General features: G+C 34.7%; 1 long non-coding RNA gene across 1 annotated transcript in view; it reads left to right on the top strand.

Moving 5' to 3' along the window:
- LOC309871357 overlaps positions 1-2,904 on the top strand; it is a 458,468-nt gene extending 455,564 nt beyond the window's left edge. Inside the window, exon 3 of the long non-coding RNA XR_014315235.1 lies at positions 2,844-2,904. This is a non-coding gene — a long non-coding RNA (uncharacterized lncRNA). The remainder of the gene's footprint in view (positions 1-2,843) is intronic.
- Positions 2,905-21,217: the final 18,313 nt, after the last annotated feature.

Raw genomic sequence — 21,217 nt, 5'->3', positions numbered from 1 at the left:
TCAAGAAATGGGCAGAGGACATGAACAGACATTTCTGCAAAGAAGACATCCAGATGGCCAACAGACACATGAAAAAGTGCTCCATATCACTCGGCATCAGGGAAATACAAATCAAAACCACAATGAGATATCACCTCACACCAGTCAGAATGGCTAAAATCAACAAGTCAGGAAATGACAGATGCTGGCGAGTATGTGGAGAAAGGGGAACCCTCCTACACTGTTGGTGGGAATGCAAGCTGGTGCAGCCACTCTGGAAAACAGCATGGAGGTTCCTCAAAATGTTGAAAATAGAACTGCCCTATGACCCAGCAATTGCACTATTGGGTATTTACCCTAAAGATACAAATGTAGTGATCCAAAGGGGCACATGCACCCGAATGTTTATAGCAGCAATGTCCACAATAGCCAAACTATGGAAAGAACCTAGATGTCCATCCACAGATGAATGGATCAAGAAGATGTGGTATATATACACAATGGAATACTATGCAGCCATCAAAAGAAATGAAATCTTGCCATTTGCGACAACATGGATGGAACTAGAGCGTATCATGCTTAGCGAAATAAGTCAAGCAGAGAAAGACAACTATCATATGATCTCCCTGATATGAGGAAGTGGTGATGCAACATGGAGGCTTAAGTGGGTAGGAGAAGAATAAATGAAACAAGATGGGATTGGGAGGGAGACAAACCATAAGTGACTCTTAATCTCACAAAACAAACTGAGGGTTGCTGGGGGGAGGGGGTTTGGGAGAAGGGGGTGGGATTATGGACATTGGGGAGGGTATGTGCTTTGGTGAGTGCTGTGAAGTGTGTAAACCTGGTGATTCACAGACCTGTACCCCTGGGGATAAAAATATATGTTTATAAAAAATAAAAAGTTAAAAATTTAAAAAAAAAAAAAGTTTTTATTTGAAATCCAGTTAGTTAACATATATGGTTGTATTAGTTTCATGTGTACAATATAACATCTAGCACTCGGTGCTCATCATGACAAGTGCTCTAATTAACCCCCATCACTTATTTAATCCATCACTCCTTTCAGATCCTCTCAAGTAACCATCAGTTTATTCTCCGTAATGAAATGTCTGTTTCTTGCTTTCTTTCTCTTTCTATGTCTTATTATTTCCCCCTTTGCTTGTTTGTTTTGTTTCTTTTATTCCATATATGAGTAAAGGTATTTGTCTTTCTCTGACTGACTTATTTCACTTTTAGCATTATACTGTCTAGTTCCAGCCATGTTATTGCAAATGGCAAGATTTCAGTCTTTTTTTATGGCAGAATAATATTCCATTGTATATACATACCACTTATTCTTTATTTATTCATCAATTGATGGATACTTGGGCTCTTTCCATATCTTAGCTTTACAAATAATGCTACTATAAACATAGGGGTGCTAGCATCCCTTTGAATACGTTTTCTTATATTCATTGGTAAATACACACCAACAGAATTGTTGGATCACAAAGGACTTCTATTTTTAAATTTTATGGAAATTCCATACTGTTTTCAAATATGGCTGTATCAGTTTGCATCACCACTAACAGTTCACAATTGTTACTTTTTCTTTTTTTTTAAGATTTTATTCATCTGACAGAGAGAGATCACAAGTAGAGAGAGAGAGGAAGAGCAGGCTCCATGCCTGGCAGAGAGCCCAATGTGGGACTTGATCCCAGGACCCTGAGATCATGACCTGAGCTGAAGGCAGAGGCTTAACCCACTGAGCCACCCAGGCAGCCCCCACAAGTGTTACTTTTTCACATCCTCTCCAACACCTTTTGTTTCTTGTAGTGTTGATTTTAGCCATTCTGACAGGTGTGAGGTGGTATCTCTTTCTAGTTTTGCTTTGCAATTTCCTGATGATACATGATGATAGACATCTTTTCATGTATCTACTGAACATTTGAATGTGTTCTTTGGGGAAACACTTGTTCATGTCTTCTATCCATGTTTTTATTGGATTATTTGTTTTTGGATGTTGACTAAAAACTGGATATTAAGTAACACACAAGACAGGTTTCCTTGAGCTTAAATTTTATTTGCATGAGTGTCATTAACAGGAAAAAATATGCATATGTGTATGTACAAGTGTGTTTATGTATACATCTATCTATCTATCCTCTATCCCCGTTCCTGTCTTCTAATTGTGGTAAATCTTGTAAAGTGGGAAATGGGATAGTCTGAAGAAATGTGCTGCTGGATATGTTGGGTGAGCAAATTTAATTGCACTCAGATGCATTGGATATAAGTGAATCACTCAAATGAGTTATTTAATATTATATAGAAACAAATTAAAATTTTATGTTGTTGAAAATAATAGGTGGTTAAAATAATTTTTGTTGTTTGTTGTTTTTGTGCCTTTTTTTTGTTTATATATACTATGGTGTGAATGTTTATGTCTCCCAAAATCATATTATGAAATCTAACTCTGGAAGTGATAGTATTAAAACATAGGGGCCTTTGGGAGGTGATTATGTCATAAGTGGGATTACAGTCCTTTTAAAGGAGACCCCAGAGCGTTCTCTTGATTCATTCATCATGTACGTTTACAGTGAGAAGATAGCCATCTATGAGGATGTGGGCTCTCCCTGGATCTGCCCATTCCTTAATCTTGAACTTTTCAGTTCTAGAACTGTGAGAAATAAATTCCTGTTCTTTATAAGCTATTCAGTCTATATCATGTCCATTATAGCAGCCTGCATGCAGAAGAACACTATGACCTAAAACGAGAGCAATAAATATAAAGTTTCAGTAAAGTCAGTTGGTACAATGTTTTTTTACTTAGAGAAGACATGCTGCTTCATGTTAAACCTTGATATTGGATATGTTTCTTGAAGGGCCACTTCTTACTCCTTTGTGTGTTTTCCACAAAGTCCAGGATGATGCCTTACATAAAGGTAATATTTTATAAATACTGTTGGAAATATATACTTCTCTAAAATCTTATTTTGCCTACAGATTACTTGGATCCACTTTGCCTTGTGTAGAATATTTGAAATATATTAAGAACAGAATGTCTCTCTAAATAACATTTAGAATCATTAGTTTATGACTCCTGACTCATTTGTTTATGCAGTGATGCTTACTGCAAGAACACTGAAGTTTGTAATATAATTTTTGAATTAATCACCAAGCTAGTTTATTATAACTTATGAAAAAATAATTTCTCATGTTGGTTTAATTCTGCTCTTATGTTATGGTCATGACATTTTCATTAAAATAAAGTAGAAAATAGAAGTAAATAATAAATGAAAAATAAAAAATAGTAAATAAAAAAATAAAAGTAAAACTCTTGTGAAATGTTAAACTTTTCTTACTTATTTTGTTTTGCTTTTCCTCTACGATGCTGGCAAAGCTGTATTTTGCAGATAGATTCAATTTTCTAGTTGCTAGGTTTGTTACTTTTGCTAAAATTTTCAAAATATAAGAAGTTGAATAGTCATGGATTGTTTATTAAACTCCTTATCTACACATATAAAAATAAAACAATGATGGTGACCTGGGTATTTCTAAAATTGTATTCTGTTTTTCCATATTGTGTTTTACAATGTAATTAATAAAGATTTTGCATATATTAACACCCATCCCCTTCTATCTCATCTGTATGTCCATTACAGAGCATGTATGATTTCTATTCATTGCTATGTTGTGGTGAAGAGATTGTCTGAAGTAGTCCTATATTTATGCAGGTAGATCTTAAGCTACGGTGCTCTTGTTTATTTGCTTGTTCGTGATCAGTATGTCTGAAAGATGGTAACTATTGCATCAGGTATGACGATTAAAAAATATTATTGGTGCCTGATACACTGTGATGAAATAGGTAAGTCGATTCATAATTTGTTAATTAAATTAGAAAAAAATTCCTTTGGATTTGTCCTTTATTAAGAGTTTTTTTTTTTTTTTTAACAAATTGCTTGGGATGTTTTTTGTGTAATATATATCACATGCCTCAACCTTTAAATTTGAATGTAGAAAAGAGTTATCAGAATGAGCCTAGAAAATATTGTTATGAAATATTTGTGTTCTGTTATATTATGTTAACTTAGGAAATAATGGTAGTTATTTTTATTAGCATTTCCTACTTTCCACATGCCCTTACAGATGAGATATCATGTTTTTCCTACTCTTTTTATCGTGGTTGTTATATTCTTCATGATCAATAACAATCAATGAAAATTCACAACATTAATTTTCTTTGGGAAAGTGATATTTTAGCAAGAATCCATGACCAAAAATTTTAGCTGTTGTTCTTCTAGGAGATGAGACTATCAATGTTCCTGAAATTTCAAGAAATAGAACTTATTAATTGTGTTGGTTGATGTTTATTGTTTCTGAACTTAGAGGTGCATAATTCAATTTAAAATTTATTTTGGGGGCGCCTGGGTGGCTCAGTGGGTTAAAGCCTCTGCCTTTGGCTCAGGTCATGATCCCAGGGTCCTGGGATCGAGCCCCGCATCGGGCTCTCTGCCTAGCAGGGAGCCTGCTTCCTCTTCCCTCTCTCTCTGCCTGCCTCTCTGCCTACTTGTGATCTCTATCTGTCAATTAAAATAAATAAAATCTTAAAAAAAATGGAGTGGACCTTACGGGGGTGCTTATCTGAAATTGAGGGACATTATAAAAAAAATAAAAAATAAAATTTATTTTGAATTGAAAACAAGATCTTACTGAAGTTTAGGCATCCCACTTTATATCAGGCCTCCAGTACATTATAATTTATTTATAGAAAATTTCATAAACATGAATGTCACTTTTCCTATTGCATTTATACTGAAACTGCAATGACTCAAAGATGTCAGATCTGAAAAGCACTACCTTTCTATAATTTCTGTTTCCTAGAAGGAATGGATATACCATTTTAGCACAATTATCCAACAGTATTCAAAACCACCATGAATTTTAAGACATAGTTTTTACACCCTAAAAATCAAGTATGAAAATGTATAAACAACCAAATCTCTATCTGTAAATGAAATACTCCCACACAGACGTGTTTTAAAACTTTCTAACTTAAGGGATTTGATAGCACAGACTCAGGGTAGTAGTTTCAGTGCCTACAGTATACTTTCAGGGAGAGAGTAATGTAGGCTCTGAGTCACTTTCTGCCTAGAGATGACCTAATAGTGGTTCTGCCATTGTTTGTTTGTTTTTGAAAATACGTCCCTGGGCGTCATTCAGAAAATGCAGAGTTTGGCAATCTATATAAATTAAGGATGATCTTTTTGAATGTTTGTCTTTCACTACATCAAATTAACATAATTGGACAGAAATTCCACTAAATTAAGCATTGTTAGGAAACGTGTAAATTGGAGCTGCTCAAATTAGTTGCTCTTTGAACTATGTGCTGTTGGTTCAGGATTAGATAAGGAGTTTGAAGGAAAACCTAAATCATTGCTTCCTTTTTTGAGAGAGTCTTAGCATATTTTCTTAAAATTAGCTGAAATAAACAATGTGTTTAGTCGCAAAGTGATTTGCATTTTTGCACAAACTCCCTATCTCCTTGAGAATTATAACAAATATTTCATGAAACATCATTGATCTTTACTTTGTGACACTGCTGTAAAGTACATTCAGAGTTGCCAGTTAAAAGTGTTAGTGTTGAGATGAAATGTCATGCATTTTTCTTCACTTCCATGCAAATGAACACAGTAATTTATTAAGACACAATGAAGAAAAAAAAATTGACAATGAGTTCCAGATTTTAAAAATCACTTGCCATTCAATCCAAATTGTGAGTTTGATCGGTTACCGAACAGTTTATAATGCACCCCTGGTAATTTTACAGAGATTATTTTTTTCTTACCAATTCTTGATTATTCTGTCTTGCAATGCAGAGAAAGCTAACTAAATTAAAATAAACTTCCGTTAATTTTGATTGTTATAAACTTAAAACTGATTAATTTCCATATACAGAGTTTAAAATGTTCACAATTTACATTAAATATATATTCTGTGTGTACCTTGGAAAAATTATACTGAAAATTGAAATTAAAATGATGTTGTATATAGCTGCAAGAAGCCGCCTGTCCCATTTCATCTTACTATATAAGTTTTGTCAGGTAATTTATAAAATCCCTACTGCATAACAAGTCTATTTTTATTGGAATGGGTAGTAATGTTTCTTCTTATTTCTAAATAAGAGTTGGTCTATGAGTGCATCTGCAACTGTATTTTTCCTAAGTGGCTTCATGGTCTTGAACTGAGAAATCTCAGAACATTAAACATCAAAATAATATATTTTGACATAATTAGACATCAAGGAAATGCAATTAAAATGACACTGAGATATCACTACCCACTTACCAGAATGGCTAAAACTAAATATAATGACAAGACCAAAAGAAAAAATATACCATTTGATGATACACAATGGCAAGTTGTACCATAACTTAACCATCTCAGACTAGTGAAGTGTTAAATTTGTTTTTCTAAGCAATGTTTTGGGTCACTTACCACTTTTCAAGGATATAAAGTGCTACCATTTTACTTAAAACTGTGAAATTTGGTCAGATTTAATTTTCAATTTATGTTAAAACATTCTGTAAACTGTGTTAAACTTTGACATTTGTTCCCTCTGTTCAGTGAATAACACTATATCATATTCTGAAAAATACGCTAATTTTCATTTTGAAAAATATCCCTTTTTCCTCTTATGGTAATTATTAATATGAATTAATAGTAGAATTTGATATGGTTCCATATGCCCATAAATACTTTATTGTATATTATCAAATTTAATAATGAATATAATGTACTTTTTGGACAATTTTTAAAGACCAGTCTACCTGGGGATAAAAATATATGTTTATAAAAAATAAAAAGTTAAAAAAAAAAAAAGACCAGTCTACTCTTAAAACAAAAAAATGGAGACGCACTTCTTTAGTTCACACAAATTTCATTTTATTATATATAACCTCAGATAAATTTCAACAAATCATAATTTATTAAAATTATGTCTACTTAAAAATCTCATAGAGAGTAAAACCATCAAAAATAAAAATAAACACACACAACACACACACATCACCCATGTATTGGCAAATTACAGTTGCTGTAACAATACATTAGGCATTCCACTGTTGAGGGCTATCATATCAAAATTTCCATCAGTGACAAGAAGATTTGTATCCAAATGGACTGATTTTCCAGAATCCAAGAAAAAGTCTCCTAGGGTTTATTTAAAGATAAATATTTGAACAAATACTTCTTAAATTTAGGAAATTCAGAACATACGATTAAGGAATATTTGCAGTGCAGACTATATTCAATCCTTCCTTCAAAATGTGCCTTTGAGTACATAATTCTGTTTTCTCTATCTAAATTGAGCTGTTCTCCAAGGAAGTTTTCTAAAATGTGTATCTCTGTGTGATAAATGTTCTAAGACCTAACATGCTTCATTGTATTTTTACTGTGCTCTCAAATTTAATCAATAATTTGGCTTGATGTATAATATCTAGTTTCAAATATCTTTTCCATCTATACAAACACCCAGCTGTCTCCTTTATATGCTATTACTATTGAGAATTCTGCTGTCAGTATTATTCTTGTACATTTTAGGTGATCTGTTCTTCTCTTGGGCATCATTTATGCTCTTCTCTGTTTTTGATATTCTTAAAACTCACCATAAAGTATATGAGTGGTTTTGTGTGTGTGTGGTTTTTGTTTTGTTTTGTTTCTGATTTCTCATGTTTGGCATCATTTTAAGTCTAGTATCTTTTATCTTTCTTTAATTCTCCAAAATTTATCTCAGTACTTATTTAAATATTTTCTTTATTTTTTTTTCTCTTCTGCTGCATTTGGGCAAAAGTCATTAATTTGTTTGTTTGTTTGTTTTTCCCAACTCATTTATTCATTTTACAGCTATATTCATCTTAGTCTCCATTTATTGTATTCTTTATTTCAACAATTTTCACTTAATTTATATTCACAGTATAGTATCTTTTCTTTGTATATGTATATCATTATTTTATCATATACTTTTAAGCTATTTTTAAAAATATTTTATTTATTTATTTGACCGTGAGAGATCACAAATAGGCAGAGAGGCGGGCAGTGAGAGAGGAAGGGAAGCAGGCTACCTGCTGAGCAAAAAGCCCGATGTGGGGCTTGATCCCAGGACCCTGAGATCATAACCTGAACCGAAGGCAGCGGCTTAACCCACTGAGCCACCCAGGCGCCCCTTTTAAGCTATTTTTTTAAAGTACAGTCATTCTTTTTTTTTTTTTTAAGATTTTCTTTCTTTATTTATTTGACAGAGAGAGATCACAAGTAGACGGAGAGCAGGCAGAGAGAGAGAGAGAAAGAGAGAGAGAGGGAAGCTGACTCCCTGCTGAGCAGAGAGCCTGATACAGGACTTGAACCCAGGAACCTGAGATCATGACCTGAGCTGAAGGCAGTGGCTTAATCCACTGCGCCACCTAGGCGCCCCTAAGCTATTTTTTTAATTCCTGTTCCAATAACACTTGAATTGCCATATAAAGTTAACCACATCACCTTTTTTAGGTAAGTAATTGTACTTTTTATGTGCATAGTTATTTTGGTCCATGAGTTCAGCTCCTCTTAGGATCATCAAATCTCTGTAAAGTCTGGGTATGCTAGGATTTTCTAAGCAACAATAAAATACATTGAAACCTGGTAGCTTAATTATAATAATGTTTTCTTTCTCAATCATTCACAATAGTATTACATTCTGAGTAGCTTCCTTCTATTTTGCAGCTATAGTGTTTGGAAAAACTTGAATTGTGATATCACTGTGATAATGTGAATTAGTCAGGGTTTTTTAGAGAATCGGGAAGATAAAAAAAGGAAGATATTCTCCAGGGCCAACTCTAGAAGTGACTATTAAAACATCTGTCCAAATTAAATTGAACAAAACTCAGAAATGCCATCTCCAGTGAAATACAAAGAAGATTATGTATAGTTCTGGGCACACACATCTCATTTGACCCAATGATGTATATCAATGAAAGACTGAAGGCCAATCACCACTCCATGGGAGAATTTAAAAATAAATTTACTAATGAGGCCAAGAATTCAGAATCACAAATAATTCAGAACTAATTATAACTGCCTTCACTTGATGTAAGATAAATCCTACGATCAAGTTTCAATTTTAAATTCTTACAATTTTAAATTCTTAAATCCTTATGAAGAAGCATCATTTGGAGGGAGCAGTTTTCATAATTTATCATCCATCAGCCTTTTTTTTAAGATTTTATTTATTTCTTGGACACAGAGAGAGAGAAAGAGAGAGAGAGAGAGAGATCACAAGTAAGCAGAGAGGCAGGCAAGCAGGGAAAGAAGCAGGCTTCCTTTTGAGCAGAGCCCGATGTGGGGCTGGTTCCCAGGACCCAGAGACCATGACTTGAGATGAAGGCAGAGGCTTAACCCACCACCCACGTGATGAGAGAGCCACTCAGGTGCCCCTCATCCATCAGTCTTAATTGATTGGAGGAAAATGTGTGGAGGAATAATGCCTTAGGGAGCTAATCTCTCTAAAGAATTTTCAAGTCTTTACCCCTTCAAGGTTTTTGTACAGTTCTGATAGCCTCTAAACATCCAGCTGATTTCTACAGTGACAGGCCTGTTAAAACCTGTCTTCAAACCAGGAATAGAGCTTGAAACATACCAGTCAAGAGCAACTTTGAGTCTTTTAAGGAATTTATCATCATTTCTTTGTTTTTGGTTAATATCTGAAATAGTTCCATATTACACTTGCATAATTTCTCCAGAGCTGACTTTGAAGGAGGCATTCAGTTCCAGCTAGTTCCATATTTTGGCAAGAACTATAATTCTATATATAAAAAAAAAACATATTTTAGGGTGCCTGGGTGGCTCAGTGGGTTAAAATCTCTGCCTTCGGCTCAGGTCATGATTCCAGGTTCCTGGGATTGAGTCCCACAGTGGGCTCTCTTCTCAGCAGGGAGCCTGCTTCCATTCCTCTCTCTCTGGCTGCCTCTCGGCCTTCCTGTGATCTCTGTCAAGTAAATAAATAAAATTTTTTAAAAAACATATTTTATACCAGTTATTCATGTTTATTAACGAAGATATCACAATACAAATAATACAAACAGTTGCTCTTTATTAATACCTTCAACCAAGATCAAAAAATATGTCATATTTTATACAAAAATTTTATATCATCAGATAGGTCAGATATATATAAAATTACTTTTAAAGTTTTAAAAATATCATCAAATATTTTCATTTAAATGCAAATTTGAAAAAAAATCTACTTTTCCAAACACGACTTTTCATCCTATTTTTTTTGAATTTTGTCGACAATTGATAAAATGTTTAGCGAGACTATAAATGTTAGATCAAAAAAAATGATTAATAGATGTAGGTTCAAATTATTATGTTCCATTAAAAATGATTTAGTCTTTGATGAACATCTTTTTAGTAATATGTTGTATCCAGATATAGTAAATTAATGACATATATAAAATTATAGGGAAATGACACCTTCTGTTCCATTATGAGTAGAGCTTTTAAAATGCTATTTGTCACAACCTGTCATCTTTTCATTATGTAGCATTATGTAGCATTTAAAAAATGTATACTCTTCACTTTGAAGTCTTTTAGAAATCTAAAATATGACTTTCTATGGTTTGTGTCCATATTCCTTTATTGCCAGTTTGAACAAATCCACATGCTTGGATTCAAAGGTAATAAATTCCTCTTATTTGGAAAAATGATGTTTATTTTTGTTCTCTCACCCTTAGCAGGTGGTTTCATTTTAGCACACTTCAGAGTTATAATTTCATGCTTATTAAAAACATTTATTATGATCTACATAGATGAATGAAACTTTTATTTTATTAAATTATTTGCCAAAAAATCTGTTATTTTTAAAAATGTATATCCTTTGAAGGGTTATTTTAGAGCGTTCAGAGAGGATCTAGTAGTGTGATATTATGCAGTTTTTAAGCAGGTATGAAATGGTTATTTATAAGATTTTTTCTTTAAGGCTTATGTATATTGTCCATTATATGCTATAAAATATTTTGAAAGTAAATTTAAAGTATGTTTTTCATAGTTTATTTTTTGGAAAAAATATTGAAATGACTTATGAAATTCAGTATACTCTCAACATTAATTTATTTTGAAATTTACCAGTTGTCTACTGAACCTATTATATGGCAGATATTACTTCAGACTACACTGGTAAATGAAATACTTGGCTTTGTAGAACTTTTATTTTCATGGGTGAGACAATTAAAAGCTATAAACCTTAATAAAAATTGCATAGTGCATTCAAAAATGATGAGTAAAATGGGGAAAAAGAAAAATTCGATCAGGGTGAGAAAAATCAAGGTTGCTAGGCAGGGGATGGGGAGTTAAAATTTTTAATAGGAAGATCAGGGTAGTTACAATGAAGCTGACAATTGAACAAAGGTATGGAAAGGTGATGAATTTGCCCAGAACTATTAGCAATAAGATCACTCCAGACAAAGGAATTGGCTATCTTGAAGGCCATAAGGTTGGATCATGCCTGGCATATCTGAGGAATAGCAAGGAGGCCACTGTGAGTGACTGAAGAGTAGCAGGGAAAGAGGTCACAGAGGTTAAATGAGTGGCTAGATCATGTAAAAGCTTAGAAGTCATTGTAAAACTCTGGCTTTTATATTTGGAAACTTACTGTGTGATAGAATTTCTGCTAATAACTGAGAGTTCAAATGTCCATAAAATTTCAAGGATTCTTATTCTACTAAGACGGAATAAAGAAAAAGAGTTCATATTTTCACATGGTGTAACAAATGCTCGGAGATCCAAGTGTAGGAAGCTATGGGAGCACAGAAGAAGGCACTAAAATCACACCAATATATTAGATGACTGTGACTATATATAAATTTGTATTTTCTAGATTTTTTATAGTCATGGAATCACACAGTATATACTATTCATTGCCTGGCTTTTCTTTGAGAAAAGCATCATTACTTTGAGAATCTGCAATTGTAAATAGTTCATTTTGATGTTGAATAGTAATCTCTTTAATGAATAGATCATAATTTGTCTTTGCTCAATTGATGGATATTGATGAACATTTCCACTGTTTTCAATTCTTAAAGCTGCTATGAAATTCATATACAAGTCCTTGTATGAACATAGGGTTTGTTTCTCTTGGTTAAATACCTAGAAGTAAAATGGCTATTTGTGTAACTGCAACATATTTTGCATTTAAAAAAATTTTCAAACTATTTTCCAAAGTGGTGGTATCATGATATATGCCAACAACAGTTTGGATTATTTGTTGCTTCTCAATCTAGCTCAGACGAAGTACAATTAGCCTTTATAATTTTAGCCATTCTAATAGATATGTAAGCATGTCTCCTTATGATTTTAGTTTGTATTTCTTTAATGTCTAAATGTTGAGAAATTTGTCATGTGCTTATAAGCCATCCATATTCTTTTCGTGACATATCTCTTCAATAATTTTCTTCAAAATTGGATACTCTGTTTGGTTATTAGTAAGGTTTTTAATTTTTTTCATTTTTTAATAATCAGAGTAGATGTCCATTATCAGATATATAATTTGCAAATCCATTCTTCATCTTTACGGTTTCTGAATGGAGCTTTGATAGCTGTGTCTTTCAAGAAAGTGCTACTTCTTTCCTGGTACACCAATGTATGACTAGAACATTATCAATGTTGACCTTTGCAAAGAAAATCATGGCTTAAGATATATGTAGTATGCGGTTGTTTGGAGTGTTCTGTAATATCAAGCATATCTAGTTAGTTGATAATTTTGTTCAAGTCTTACATATCTTACCAATTTGATGACCATTTGTCTATATAATCTTAAAATAAGGGTGTTGACATTTTTTTCCATTTCTCTTCTAAGGTAGAAGTTATGATTTTTTCTTAGTTTTTCCCAATATATCCCCAAATCTGTTATTAAATATTAAAAGTCAAGAATTATTATACTCCCTGATGAATTCATCCTTTTACTCTTCTGTAATTTTGACTTGATCTTTATGTCTGATAATAAAATTTGCTTTAAAATCACTTTTCACTATCTTGATATAACCACCAAAGTTATAGTGTGATTAGTGTTAATATAGCATACTTTTTCTTTTACTTTTTAAAGCACTTCTATATTTAATCCTGACAAAGAAACAAAAAGATTTTTAACTCTGGAAGCATCTTTCTAAATTATCTTTTTTTTTTTTTAAATAAAGCAGTAGCAATTTTTGTTAAGGGACCTAAAGTGAAAGTAGGATTAGAAATTTATTTATTTATTTAGTAAAAGATTTTATTTTGTTTATTGACAGCAAGAGAGAGAGAGAGATAGAGAAGAAGAAGCTCACAAGCATGGGGAATCACGTGCAAAGGGAGAGGAAGAAGCAAGCTCCTTGTGGTGCAAGTAGTCCCATGCAGGGCTAGATCCCTGTACACTGGAATCATGACCTCAGCCAAAGGCAAACATCTGCTTAAACAACTGAGTCATCCAGGCACCCCTAGAAAATTAAAAAAAAATAACTTTTAAAAACATTTTGTTTCTTTCTTGTATTTTTTTTAATATTTTATTTATTTGACAGACAGAGAGATAGGAAGAGGAACTATAAGCAGGGCAGAGGGAAAAGGAGAAGCAGGTTTCCCACTGAGCAGAGAGCCTGATGTGGGGCTCCATCCCAGGACCCTGGGATCGTGACCTGAAAAGAAGGAACACTTATGGAGGAAGCCACCCAGACACCTCTTTTCTTTGTTTTTAATATATGGCAACTGATGCTTCCCAGCCACGAGGAGCATAATACCCATTGATTAAATCTTTGATAACAACCTATTTAAAAAGGTGTGTAAATATATACTTACTCAGATTTATACACTTTGTGTTTTCTTCATAGTTTGGGGCTGGACCCCATGGTGACAACACTGCTTTCAGCCTTTGCCTTCCCATCTTTTGATACCAGGTATTTGGTCAGCAAAGCAAATTAGTATCAAAATTAATAAGCCTTTGGCACCATATCTCTGGAGCAGGGGTTGCTCTTAGCCAAGGCCCAGAGCAGTTGACCTCCCCTCGCTAGTGCTATAGCCCCAAGGACTAGGTCCCTGCCACCAGAACTCAGTCTTACATGTTATGCTAAGCAGACAAAACCAAAACAGGAAAGCTCCGACACCTTTCACTGGCATGCCTCATCTCCCACTCCCAACGACGTCCAGGCAGTACCAGATGCCAGGGAGGGGTCTTGGTCCAACATATGGGCGGGAAGGAAGTAGCCACGAGCAAGTACCTGCCTCTCTGTGCCTTTCTTTCATGAGCAGGTTGTAAGGAGGAGGAAGAGGAAGGGGAAGAGAGGTGAACTTCAGGGGGTGAAGGCCTCAGGTAGGCATCTGGCTCCTGCCAGTAGGAAAGGGACAAAGGAGAAGGCAGTGAGTCTTGCAGGGAGGGTGGGGGGTAAGGGTTACAGCTTATGACGGAATCTGGACAGGAGTAATAGGGATACTAGTCATTTGAGTCCACCATTGGCAAGCTGGGCTGGGTGTCAGGGCAGATAGGCCTCCCTGGGCAATGGCACATGAGAGAAGGTGCTCTTCTCTGAGGAGCAGGTGGAGCTTCGGGTGTTGGGAAAGCATAGACAGTATTGTTCCAGGGCCAAGGACAGGTCGAGGTACTCCTGGTTGGAGGTCAAGGCCACAGTATGATCCAGGTCTTCTACCAGCAGCTTGAAGGTACCACATGCCAGCCACCCCTCATTATTGTGTATATCTCTCTGTTGCACTTATTGGCTTATCCATCAAATGACTCCTTCAGCAGCTTGAAAACCACCTCCACAGGCACTCCAGGATGTGGGAGGCTTCCAGAGTGAAAATTTTGCACAGGATCACCCCAAAAGACCAGAAGTCACTCTGGTGGATGTAGATCTGGTCAAACATGGCCTTAGGGACCATCCACTTCACAGGCAGTCCACTGTTGGTTGTCTTTTTATAGTAACTGATGTGGTGATATCTCTGGCAAGTCTGAAGTCTGAGATCTTCATCATGTTGTCCTTTGTCACCAGCACATCCCTGGTGGCCAGGTCTTGGTGTATGCAATTCTTGGAGGTAAGGTACTCCATGCCTCAGGCTACCTGATAGGCACAGGATACAAGGTCCTTGGAGGAGAGTTGCTCTGCTGCATTGTGGCTGATATTGTAACAGTACTCCAGGTCAGGAGGCCTCTGGGCCTGCAGGTACTCCTGTATGTTGTCTTTGGAGGCCTATTCCATGAGAGTGTACGAAGGACCATCCTGTGAGCAGGACCCAGCAGGTTGATGGTGTCCTTGTGCTGTCCAATCATCTTCATCATCTCCATTTCTGAGATTAGGTTAACAGGTCTTTCTCTGTTGCATCTGACTTCAACATCTTCACAGACACTTTAGTCAAATGGTTGGATTTGTCTTTGTCCAGCCCAATGGCCTCCTCCATCACCACCTGCCCAAAATAGGCCTGTCTTAGGGGTCTGCCTAAACTGCCTACAACCAGCCTGCCTCAAGGCAGTTATGAACTCTAGATTATCCTCAAAAACATTAAACCACAAGCTAAAAATTCTCTTCACTAGGTCTCTGTCATAGGTCTAATTTTCCTATCGTTCATCATTTATCTTTTTCCTAATTCTTATTTTCAGTATAGTTTATTTCGCTTCCAGGTGTTTCCCCTGGTTTCTGGATGCTGTTTCATAGGGAAGAATTATCCTGTCATAAAATTATTTCTTGAGCATTCATTACATCTCTCAGTTAAAATGGGTTCTTTTATGGTATTGATTCATTTGAGTTTTCTCAAAATGGGAAGACTTTTCAAAATGGTGTTTTCCTCAAGGTTCAGAGTATGTCTTAGCCTCATCTTTACTCTTTTTGAAATTCACTTTTCAAATTCTTGTCCCTCTTTTTATCTTTTTAAATTAAAATGTTTTATTTTTACTATTTTTTTATTTGAGTATAGTTGATATTCAGTGTTACATTGGTTTCAGGTTTTCAATATCTCCATACATTATTCTATGATCACTACAAATATAGCCACCATCTTTCACCATATAACACTATTATAATATCATTTACTATATTCTCTACACTGTCCCATATCTCTTTTTAAAATCTCTGATTTTTATGTTTTCTGTTATTCCAATTTTCGACCATCATTTTACTTGGTTACTTTAATAAAATATGCCTGATTACACACTCTTTGCTGAACACCATAGCATTTGATTTATAGTAGTCTTCTTTTTCTTCTTCTTTTTTTTAATTAACATATAATATATTATTTGCCCCAGTGGTACAGGTCTGTGAATCGCCAGGTTTACACATTTCACAGCACTCACCACAGCACATACCCTCCCCAATGTTCATAACCCCACCACCCTCTCCCTACCCTCCCCACCCCCCCGGCAACTCTCAGTTTGTTTTGTGAGATGAAGAGTCTCTTATGGTTTGTCTCCCTCCTGATCCCATCTTGTTTCTTTTACTCTTTTCCTGTCCCCCAAACTCCCCACATTGCACCACCATTTCCTCATATCAGGGAGATCATATGATAGTGTCTTTCTCTGGTTGACTTATTTTGCTAAGCATAATACCCTCTAGTTCCATCCATGGCAACGCAAATGGCAAGATTTCATTTCTTTTGATGGCTGCATAGTATTCCATCATATATATATATATATATATATATATATATATATATATATATATATATATACCATTCATTTGTTGATGGACATCTAGGTTCTTTCCATAGTTTGGCTATTGTGGATATTACTGCAATAAACATTTGGTGCACGTGCCCCTTTGGATCATATAGCAGTCTTCTTTACCTGTATCAGAACCCCAAGAAGCTTTATTTATTTATTTACTCACATAAACAGATGATCCAACACAACGTTTTTTGATGTTCAAATGTATTATAATGTCTTACCGCTTAACACTATGCTTACTGCTCTCTTTCACTGTCTGACTAAATCCTCATCATCACTATGCCATTTAATGAGAAATAACATTTGAACTCAGAGTTCTCTCCATATCAGGGAATGAAGACTCCACCCTTCTGTTTGTGCAGGTAAAATAAATGTTGATATTGTCTGTCCTGCACATACCCCATCCTGTTCACCAGAATATTCACCATCAAAATATATACAAAATGAAAACCATACCTCACCACTTCTATTACCACCCAGCATGCTAAAAACACCATCATATGTTCCTGAATTATTGACTTGATTGATAGCCCCACTTCCACACATAATGCACTCCTTTCTCCCTGCAAATTTATTTTGGTACAGCAACTTAACGTAAAAATCAAGTCAGATGATTTTATTCTGCTGTTGAAAGTCTTTTGGTATCTTCCCCTTTCATATTAAATAAAAACTGAAGGCGTTTCAATGTACTAGAAGGTCATACATCAATACGTTCTTCCTCTCTCCACCACTATGAACTCCTCATTGGCCTCCTTGCTTTTCCTCAAAAGTAACAGACAAGCTGTTCACACAAAGTCTATATACTTACTTGCTCTGCCTAGAGCAATCTTTTCCTTTAATATTTGTATAACACTCTCCTTCACTTCCTGGGTCTTTGTGCAAATAACATCTCCTAAATGAGATATAACTACCCAACACAAAATAAAATTAACTTTCATCCCAGCATTCTCCAATGGCTTTTACCTTTCTTGTATTTCTTTGTAACACTTATCGCCATCAACCATCAATCATTATTCTATTACTGGTTTATTACCTTATTTGAGACAGAGAGAGAGAGAATTGGGAGGGTGCGCAGAGGAAGAAGAAAACACCCCACTGCCTAGAAAGCCTGCTGGGGAGTTACATCCCAGGACTCTGAGATCATGACCCAAGCCAAAGGCAGTCACTCAATGGACTGAGCCACCGAGGTGCCCCTCTATTATTGGTTTATTTCACTATTATATTTCAAAAGAATGTAAGCTCTTTGTGGTCAGGTATTTTATATGTTTTATTAATCGAATTATTCTCAGAAAGGTAGCTGGCAGATTGTAAGGGCTCACTAAACTGTATTTTGTTGTTATTATTGGGCTCCTTTATGGGCTTTACCTCTTACGCTAGAAGTCTATCCTTCAGATGTAAGCAATAAGAATAGAGCCCTGCTGCCTGTTCAAATGTGTAAAAAGCATGTATTAAGTCGATATTTTAAAAGCTAAATGAATGGCTTAATAGTTGTATATAGGGGGGAAGGGAACATATTTTCCACAGTTTAGAAGTGGAGTTCTTTTATACAGTTCTTGTACAAGCCTACACTCTTGAACGATAATGCGCAGTTGTACATTACAATTATACAAACACTTTGGTAATTTATATCCTTTTTTTGTAATTCATGACTGGATCATTTAATTCCTTAGAAGCATTATAGCATTTCAACTTTTCATGTTCAATAAACTTATTGGGGTTGCTACCTTTTTTATTCAAATGGAGAAATAGTCATGATTTAATCTAAATAAAGTGTTACTGATTGTGTTGTTTTCTAGGAATGAGTCGCACATGCTAGTTTAAAAGTTTTGTTAAATTCCCAAGTCTGTCACTGATAAAAGCCTTTTGTAGATTAGTAACTTGATCAAAACGGAAAAGTTATGTAACACCAATTGTTATACTATCTTTGTTTCCATCTTGCATTGTAATAACACCCATCTTAACTCTATTTAAGACAAATCATTGCCAGATGGATTTCTGGCATTGATGGCATGATATGAAATCTAGTATAACTAAAAGTTTTTGGTTTTAGTAGCATATAAATCAATTTAGAAAAATATATGTATTTGATATAAGATAAAGTTTTAAATTATTTGGCAATAGTAAACTAAACTTTTTTTTGTAAATTTTTATTTTCTAAAATTTCATTGAGCTCTTTTGCAATAAGAAACAAGTTACAAAAAATTAAGGTTTATTTACCCCAATTCAAAATTATTAGGAATATAATCATAGAGGTTGAAGTATTTAAAATATTGAACCCAAAATATTTTATTAGGTAAATTCATGAATGCTGAGCATTCACTGTTAAAATATACTAATACTATGGATAGATTGGTAGAAGCCTAAAATCAAATATTTATTAAATATTCATATCCATATCTTTTCATGGCTTGGTAATTCATTTCTCTAGCATTAAATAATATTCCATTGTTTGCATGTACTACACTTTTTATTTGACCTTTCACCTATGGAAGGATATCTTGGTTGCTTCCAAGCCTTTGTCAGTTATGAATAAAACTTCTATAGACATCTTTGTGGGTATAGATTTCATCTTCTTTGGATGAATACCAAGAACTGCTACTGCTGAATCATTTGGCAAGAATATGTTTAGTTTTGTAAGAAATTGCCAAGTTGTTTTCCATACTTTATTCTCAATAGACATGGAAGAACATTCCTGTTGCTCCACGTCCTCACCAACATTTCGTGTTCTGTTGTCAGTGCTCTGGGTTCTGGGAATGTACTGGTGTCTCTTTTTTGTTTTAATTTGCATTTTCCTGATGACTTATGATGTGAAGCATCTTTTTATATGCTCATTTGCCATCTGTAATATTTTCTTTTGTGAGGTATCTGCTAAGGTCTTTGGCTCATTTTTAATCAGGTTTTTCCCCCATTGTTGAGTTTTAAGGGGTCTTTGTGTATTTTTGATTAACAGTCCTTTGCCAGATGTGTATTTTGCAAATTTTTTCTCATAGCCTGTGCTTTGCCTTTTCATTCTCTTGGCATTGTGTTTCACAGAATAGACATTTTAAAATTCAGTGCTTGTGCTTTTGTAGCTAAAGTTATCGCCAAAACCAAGGTCATTTAAATTTTCTTCTATATTACCTTCTACATGTTTCATGTTCAGGTTTATAATCCAATCTGAGTTAATTTTTGTGAAGAGTGTATGATATCTGCCTGAATTTATTTTATTTTATTATTTGATTTGATTTGATTTGATATTTTTACATTTAGCTTCACCATTACTCCAGAACCATTTGTTTAAAAGATTGTATTTTGCTCTCTTGTATTGCTTTTGCTTTTATATTAAATATAAAATATAATTGATAATATATATTCTGTTGCTTCAATCTAGTCTTTCTGTGGTATTACAATATCTTGCTTACAATTGTCGTTATGGTAAACTTTTTTAAAAGATTTTATTTATTTATTTGACAGAGAGGGATCACAAATAGGCAGAGAGACAGACAGAGAGAGAGATGAGGAGAATCAGGCTCCCTGCTGAGCAGAGAGCCCAATGCAGGACTCGATCCCAGGCCCCTGGGATCATGACCTGAGCCGAAGGCAGAGGCTTAACCCACTGAGCCACCCAGCCGCCCCATCGTTATGGTAAACTTTGAAGTCAGTCCTCAGTCTTTGTTCTCCTTCAACACTATGTTGACTATTGTGAGTCTTTTCCTCTCCATATAAACTTTAAAATAAGTTTGTTAATATTAAAAAAAAAAGAACTTGCTGGAATGCATTAATTGTATAGATAAACTTGGAAACCAGTGACCTCTTGAGCTTAGCAGGAGATAGACCATGGACATCAGTTGTCACAGTGGTGCCTCTGGCAGAACCTATTGCAAATCCCTAGGCTAAATGAGACCTCAAGGATCTAAGAGAATGTCTAAGAAGTACTTGATACTTCCCTTGGGTATGGTTTATTGAAGTGTCCACCTGTCTGAAAGCTGGGGAACCTAGATAAGGGAGGGAAAATTAGTTATGATAAAACATATTAACAAACATCAATAAATTTTGTGAAACTAATTGTCATGGCTCATATACAATATGACCAACGAAGGGACCATCAGAAGGAAATCATCAGTTATGTTTATTGTGAAATTTTTATTCAAAATAAAGCAATGTGAGGGGAAGACACAATGAGAAAATTACCATTTTTTAAATGGTTAAACTTCTTACAAAATGGAATAGGTTTTATATTCTAAGTAGTATATTGAAAAGTAAAACATTGGGGCACCTGGGTGGCTCAGTGGGTTGGGCTGTTGCCTTCGGCTCGGGTCATGATCTCAGGGTCCTGGGATTGAGCCCCGCATTGGGCTCTCAGCTCTGCAGGGAGCCTGCTTCCCTCTCTTTCTCTGCCTGCCTCTCTGCCTACTTGTGATCTCTGTCTGTCAAATAAATAAATAAAATCTTTAAAAAAGAAAAGTAAAACATTAAAAAATAAAATTTCAATTAAAAATTATGTAATTTTAAAAAAAGGTTAAAAATAGCAGAACCATTTTTCTTATAACTGGAAAATACATTGTATAT

The sequence above is a fragment of the Mustela nivalis genome, assembly GCF_964662115.1.
Source record: "Mustela nivalis genome assembly, chromosome: 8".
In the NCBI taxonomy this organism is placed as follows: domain Eukaryota; kingdom Metazoa; phylum Chordata; class Mammalia; order Carnivora; family Mustelidae; genus Mustela; species Mustela nivalis.
This window is presented reverse-complemented; position numbering and strand designations above follow the sequence as displayed.